Raw genomic sequence first — 7411 nt, 5'->3', positions numbered from 1 at the left:
AGCACAACTTCTTTGGTGGAAGGACTCCGATTGTGGCTGGTCTGGTTTGCATGGTTTCACATTGGTTTTTACTTGTTGGAAGCGGGGAACGTCACATTTTCAACACTGACAGCTGACACACATCTAGGTGTGAGCTGGCTGATGCTCTCTGCTTACCACAGATGGGGCAAATGAGGCCCTGGCATGGTGCATGCCTAGTCAGCCAGCTTTGAGTTACAGAGTGGGAGCTCCAGTTTAGTCTGTTACCTGGTCTAGGCAGTCCTGGTCCCAGGATCTCACCCTTTGGTACTTCTTCCTCACCAACTGCTTGATTTCATAGTTGTCTATAAAATCCCCTGAGACCTTTTTGCTTGGTTACATGCAAACGCTCTTCTCATGCAGCAGCCTATCCTTCTCTTTATTAACACTACAGTGCTGTCTGATCTCTTACAGAGTAGGAGAGGTTGTGATAATCTTGTTGTCTATCTCTTTCTTGTTCTGTTGAGTATTTCTCTCTTTTCGGTTCTCTGTCATTTCTTTCTCTCTAATCTCTCCTTGGATCATCTTCCTGTTCATGGCTCTTCCAGTGGGATCTCTGTGACTGGCTTTCTCTGGGCTTCTGAGAATCCTTCGCTTTTCTGTGCTCACGGTCAGTGTCATAGTCCTCCTGGTCTCTGCACTGCCTTCCTTGGTGTTGATCTCCCCCTTTCTCACACCCTCAGCACTTGGAACTTTTGGTGTGGCATTTGGTACTAAGCTCCCTTTCTTCACCAGATGATCTTGAGTGAGTCTGGTTCTTGAGATGCTTGGAATAAGTCCTGGAGGTCTCTGGCCCCTCGCCCTTCTACAGTCCAGTTTGTTTTCTTCCATTTTGTCATCTCCACTGTTAGTATCAAATCACTGCATCTGGGTTTTCCTTCTCAGTCACAGGAGTTTGGGTAATACATTTCTCCTGTGGTATTCTGTTCTCTGACTTTACTTCATCTGAGGAACCTCTTGATTTCTCTTCCTTTATTCTGGAACTAGCTTCATGCAAGCTGCATTTTGGTACTTCTTCCTCACCAACTGCTTGATTTCATAGTTGTCTATAAAATCCCCTGAAATATTTTTGCTTGGTTACATGTAAACATTCTTCTCGTGCAGCAGCCTGTCCTTCTCTTTCTTCTTTTTCAGCTCTTTCTTGCATTTTTTAAAAAAATACGCAGATGTCACAAATGCCTCATCATCAAGTTCTTTTTCCATTTCTTGTTCTCTGTATTTTCTTTTTCATTATTTTATCCTGTTCCTTTTCTCTGATCTCAACTGCTTTTAGCAAGCTGCAGATATACTTAGGCTTTCCATCTGCTCCCAAAATAATTTGGGATTACATTCTTCCTTTCTTTTTTTCTGCATCTCCCCATGAGTGGAATCTCATGCGGAGTCTTCTGCAAGGGCCTTCTGCATCTGCAGTGTGGTCTGTTTCATGGCCTGCTTCTTTGCAGTTTCCTCTGAAGACTTTCACTCACCGAAGTGGCCTGCCCAGAATAGCCCTCTTGCTCCCGTGTTCACTGAATGTGGCCTGCCGGTGATTTTTATGATGTAGAAAGGATACTTAAGCAATTTCAAAGAAAAAAAACCTTTTGATTCATTATATTTTGCAGTGTAGAGTCTCAGAATAGGCAATGTCTGACTTGTGTCAAATTCCTAGGTGCAATAAGCACACATGTTCACACAGACAAACATTCTTTTCAGTTGCACACGTAACACCAGAGGTGACTTGCACAAGACTGTCAAACCAAGACAGTTTGGGCGCTAAGTACATCACAGGCTGAGTGGTATTGCAGTTCAGGGCCCACTTTCTCCCCAGAGTGTGGGCTCAAGATCGTCTCTTTAGCATTTCTAACTCTGAGGTGAGGTGAAAGCCTTTCTACATTTTTTTACATAGATTTTAAAAATCTTTTATCCATTTATGTATTTGATTCAGGGTCTCACTACACAGCTCAGACTCTTAGTGATCTTCCTGTTCCAGTTTCCCCAGTGCCGAGATTACAGGTGTGTGACACCACCCCTGGGTTCAGTGGCCAGCTCTGCACAGGGCCAGCATAGCATGCGGTACCGGGGATTGAACACAGGTACTCGCGCTTGCCAGGCAGGCGCTTAGACCTCTGAGCTATCTCCCCAGCCCAGGAAATAAAGACCATTTCTCTCAGCTCATGTGATAGAAGGTGGGTTTGGGATTTTTGATTATGTAGGTCACTAGTGCAAAAGGGACATAAACCATTACAGATCAGGCCAGCCCCTGGCACGTAGGGGTGGGGTGAGCCTGTGCAGGACAAGTAGATATTGTGTCCGCAGAGGTGGAGTCTGGTCCTGTCTGTCGCTGGATAGAGTGGTGGAGCAGCAGACAGTGAGGGCATGGCAAGGGAGGTCACCCTCCTCTGGGACAGAGGGTAGGACTCCCAGTGGTGACTTTTCAGAGGGGTCTTTTCCCTTTCAAATGAGGACACACTCAGGACACCCCCATTTATACGTTCAGAACCAACGGGGAAGGGGTGAAACTGCAGGTAACCAAGAGTCAATATAAGGACACAGGTGGCTGGGCTTGCCTGTAACCACATTCCCAATTTGCACAGTTGTCTGAGGCTCTACAGTCTCCTCTGCTGGCCACACAGCACCAAAAGATGGCCACTGCCTTTCACACAATGTTGTCAGCCTCCCTGGCTTTATCTCACCGCATAACCATTTTGAATCGAAGCTATTGAGCATATATCCTAATGCAGTGGGCTTCGAGGGCGTGGTCCCCATACCGAGAATCTGAGTTGGATTGTAGTTAGATCACATGTCTCCTACCTCGTCCCTCCAAGCCCGTTTCACCAGAAATCCACACAGACATCCCCAGCGCGCCAGGCTGGAGACAGCTGTGAAGCTGGCCACTGCTTTTGCCAATTGATCTTTATCAGGGTCTCAGGTAAAGTGACAGTGAAGAAAGGTCCAGGCAAGCCCAGAAGGAGTCTGATGCTCACGATCCTGAAGGTAGCAAGAATGGTGGTGGCTGACACCTGAAATCACGGGCACAGGGCAGGGCAACCACACAAACAACCATGCAGAGAACAAAACTCAGAAGAAAAACTATGAAAAATAGGTAATTCTCGTGTTGGGAAAACCAAACACCTTTTTTTTTTTAATGTTTTCTTTTTTTTATTATTTTTAACAAACAGGGCTGCTAGACTCGGTGACGGGGCTCCCACAACCTCCCAATCCATGACCTGGGTGGGTCAGGACAAATGCCCCCCATGTCTAGAGGTCAGGGCCACAAATTGCACAATTCCCAGTCCTGGCAGAGAAGGTCCCTGGAGAAGGCAAAGGCTAAAACAAATCTTATAATGCCTGGCCGGGCAGCCTTGACTGTCTTGCTCCGTGGAGCTTGACCCTTGATCCTTCTCCATAGTCTGTGGCCTAGGTGACCGACTGCATTCAGCCAAGGCACCAGTGGTCTCCTAGGTCACAGATTCAGAATCTGAGTCAGTGGGCTGTCCACAGGGATCTGGCTTGGGCCTCCAAATATTGCCACAAACAAGTGTTCTTATTTGAACCCCCCAACAGAGGGTAGATGTAGAAATAAGCAAATGTACTGGGGGCCGGTGGTGGGCAGCCAGTACATGAGCGAGCACTGACCCCGAAGGGAAGGAGGGGGGATGCTTATGCAGTTCTACTTCCAGGTCTAGGGTGGTGGTGCTGATGAGATTTAGCGCAGCTTCAGAGACATTACAATGCATGGGCTTAGCGTGTGACTAGGGACACAGGTGTTCGACGTTTTGGCTCGAGGTACTATAAGAAGCAACAGTTATAAAAAGCAAACTTAAGTAAACAGAAACTCAAGCTTTAAAATGACACTAGAACACAAAATGGCAGTTATTTAGCTTTCTTTCCCATGTCAGACACACATGTGTGTAAGTGTAGTTGCAGTACTGGGGACAGTTCCCAGAGGCTGGGGAGGGCTAGCTAATCATCCCTCACTCAGCAGCATCCCTAGCCCTAATTTTTGATATACAGTTACAGTCAGTTTGCCAGTATTTTGTTAAAGATGTTTGTGTCAGAATTCCTCAAGGGTAGAGGTTTGTTTCTTCTCCTCCTTGTTCTTCTCTTTCTCCTTGTTCTCCTTCTCCTCTTCCTACTTTTTTCTTATAGTATACTTGTGTGTTCTTGGAATTAGACCAAGTGCTTGCCTGTATTTATTTTTGGTAAAGCTTGGGAAGTATTTGGTTTAGTTCTGCTGTCAATGATTGGTTACTTCTCCAGTGAAGCCCAGTGGCCCTGGGCTTTTCTGTGTTGGTCCACTGTCTTACTGTTGACAGTCTCCTTAGTACTGTGAGATCTGCTCAGAGGTCCTAGTCCTTACTACTTCTGTTTAAGTAAGTTATGTGTCCCCAGAAATTTCTCCATTTTAACTATAGAATTGTTTAAAACACTCTCTCAATTATTTTTTATTTTCTAAAATTCTGCAGTAACATGCTCTCTCAAATCTTTCTTATCTTCCCTCTTCATATCCCACCTAGCAATAGGTTGATCAGTGTTGTGGATATTTATCATCAACCAATTTTAGTTTCATGTATTTTATGTATTGTGTTCCTACCCAGTATTCTCACTGTGTGCACATGAACGTGTGTGTGGGTGTGTGTGTGTGTGGGGGGGTGGGTGTGAATCCTGGAAGCACTGAACTGCATCCCTGCACCCACACACACCCGTGCTGAGACAAGTCCATGCTAAATTGCCCAGACTGTCCGTGAGCGTGCCATCCTCTCGGCTCCTCTTCCTGTCAGGGTTACCACACAAAGCTTTCTTTGTCTCTGTTCTTTCATCTTTTTCCCTCGGCTACTTTTGGATTTGGCATGTTTTTAGTTTTCTAGTTTGCTATGTTCTACAGTTCAGTTTTTGTCTTTAGACCTTGTTATTTTTAATGCAAGTTCGGGCAGTTGTGCATCTTCCCTCTGATTTCTGCTGTTGCTGTATGTTCCATGTTTCCGTACACAGTGCTTTCCTTGCCGTCCTTCCCAAGTTATTTCCTATTCTTTGACCCATTGGGTATTTCAGAATATGCTGGTTAGTTTCCACTTAGCTGTCCGTTTTCCTTCTGTGGTTTCATACTTCTTCCATGAGGGCACAAAATAATTTTATAGGAGTCCAATTTTTAACAGTGGATTGAGATTGCTTTTGGATTACTGCTTGGTCTGTCCTAGAGAATGTTCCATTTGCACCTGAGGAAGCGGAGCGCCCTGCAGTTGCTGGGTGGCATGTTCTCCATCTGTGTGTTAGGCCCCAGTGACCAACTGTTTTAGTTACTTTTTACTCCCAGACACTCAAAATGAAGGAAGGAAAGGTTTATTTAGCTCACAGTTACTAGAGGGTTCAGTCCATATTCCGCTGGCCCCAAGGCAAACGACAGCAGTTCACGCGGCAGAAAACAATGAAGAGCAGAGGAGGAGCAGCAGCTGCCATCAAGCCTCTCTCTTCCTTCTGCGCTGACTGCGCTCCACGTGGAGCTCCTCCAAAGTGGTGGGGCTGTGAAGACCAAGCTCCTCGGAAGACTGGGACTTCTCCACGGAAGCAGGGCGGGGCAGCAGGAAAGCAGGCAGGGCAGCTTCCTGCCTTTCTCAATTCCTGTGCCCTGCCCACCTGCAGGGCTAGTCCCCCACGCTGAGATCTGCAAGCTGAGATCTGCCAGAGCTAATTCAGTCAAGTTGACACAGTGTATCAACTAATGCACCAACAGTGCTGTCCAAGTCCTGGATTTCCATTGCAATCCTATTTATACTTGGTTAGTCCAACATTGAGAGTGGATTATTGAAGTCTCTGTAACTACAACTCTACAATACTCTCTTTTTCCCTTCACTTCTCCCACTGTTTTTACATTAGTGTGCCAGTTAGCAAGTAGATGCTTTCTAGGAACTATGTCTTTGGCCTTCATTTTTTTCTGACAGTTTCTCTTGTAATGGCTTTTTTTTTTTTTTTTTTTAAGGTCCAGAGACCTTTTTTTAAAAAAAAAACATTTATTTATTTATTTGCGTGTGTGTGGCCAGCTCAGCCCACCAGGGGGCGGGGCTGGCTGGCATGTGGTGCTGGGGGATTGAACTGCGGTCCCTGTGCTTCGCTTAAGCTTAGCTTGTTCTAAGTAGGTGCTTTAGACCACTGAACCATCTCACCAGCCTCTTGTAATGGCTTTGACTTAGCATCTATAATACAGTTACAGTCTCCTCTACTCATTTGTGGTGATTGTTGGACAGAATTCCTTTTCCCATGCTTTTCATATTAGTTGCTTAGTTTGCTTCTCTGAAATGACTACCCTATATTAGCAGATCATCTGGTTTTTTTAACCAATGTACCATTCTCTTTTTCAAAAAGAAGACTTTTATTAGGTAAATGTTAGAAAACATATGCTGCTAACCATTTTTTAAATTTGTCTTCTTCATCCTCTAGCGATTCCATGAAACTGTCATTTTGCCTTTAGTGACCATTTTTGTGTTCATGTTGATTAGGTTTTTCTTTGTATGTATGTTTTTCTATATTTTCTCTTTGGTTACATGGGTTAAAGTCAACATCTTAAACAGAAAAGCCTCGTTTTAATAATAAAAATATTAAAGTCTAAAGTTTACAAAAATTGTGTTCATATCTATATGTATCCTCTAACATTATGTTGTTATTGTTCTAGATTAGAAGTTTATATATTGTGTGCATATTCACACAGGATTATAAGTAATGATTTTTTCATTGCTGTTAGGGGCTGAAAAGATAGTTCAGTAGAATAAGCACTTGCCTGGCAAGTGCAAGGGCCTGAGCTCTATCCCCAGTTCTGCGAAAAAGAAAAGGTTTATTCATTGGTGTTTAAAAGAAAAAAAAAAAAAAAAAGGAGGGAGGAGTAAATTATAGGAGGGAATGAAGAGGAATTATAAACCTACTAACCAATAGTGCCAACATTTATAATCACCTATATGGTCTATTTATTCAGTGGTATTTCTTCATGGCTTTGAGTTGCTGTCTAGTGTAATTTATTTTAGCCTGCATTTGACCTCCTTCAGCTGCCTTAAGGCAAGCCCACTGTGAATGACGTCCCTCTACTGCTTTTTAGGTGTTATGGTCTTAATTTCTCCTCCATTCTTGTCAGTTTTGCCAAACAATAAACTTTGGCTCATACTCTTAGTTTCTTTCACAACTTAAATATTTTATCTCATCTTTTGGTCTCCATGGTCTCTAATGAAAACTTAACGGAAATGCCCAAGGAAACACAGAGGCTTCCTTGTATGTGATGACTCACTTCTCTTTACTACTTTGAAACTTAGCACTGCATTGTTCCCCACCCCCACCCCCACCCCCACTAGCGCCCCTGAGCACACCAGAGCCATTATCTGCACCAGAGGTGCCTTGTGAGGATGGACGGACTACAAGTCCCAGAAGGCTC

General features: G+C 44.3%; 1 pseudogene; it reads right to left on the bottom strand.

The window, feature by feature from the left end:
* Window positions 1-406: 406 nt before the first annotated feature.
* LOC105741356 lies at window positions 407-1526 on the bottom strand (annotated as a pseudogene).
* Between the last annotated feature and the right edge of the window lie 5885 nt (window positions 1527-7411).

This window comes from Octodon degus, unplaced genomic scaffold (assembly GCF_000260255.1).
Source record: "Octodon degus isolate 3935 unplaced genomic scaffold, OctDeg1.0 scaffold00563, whole genome shotgun sequence".
NCBI lineage: Eukaryota > Metazoa > Chordata > Mammalia > Rodentia > Octodontidae > Octodon > Octodon degus.
The sequence above is the reverse complement of the archived record's forward strand: the minus strand, read 5'-3'. Positions and strand labels throughout refer to the sequence as shown.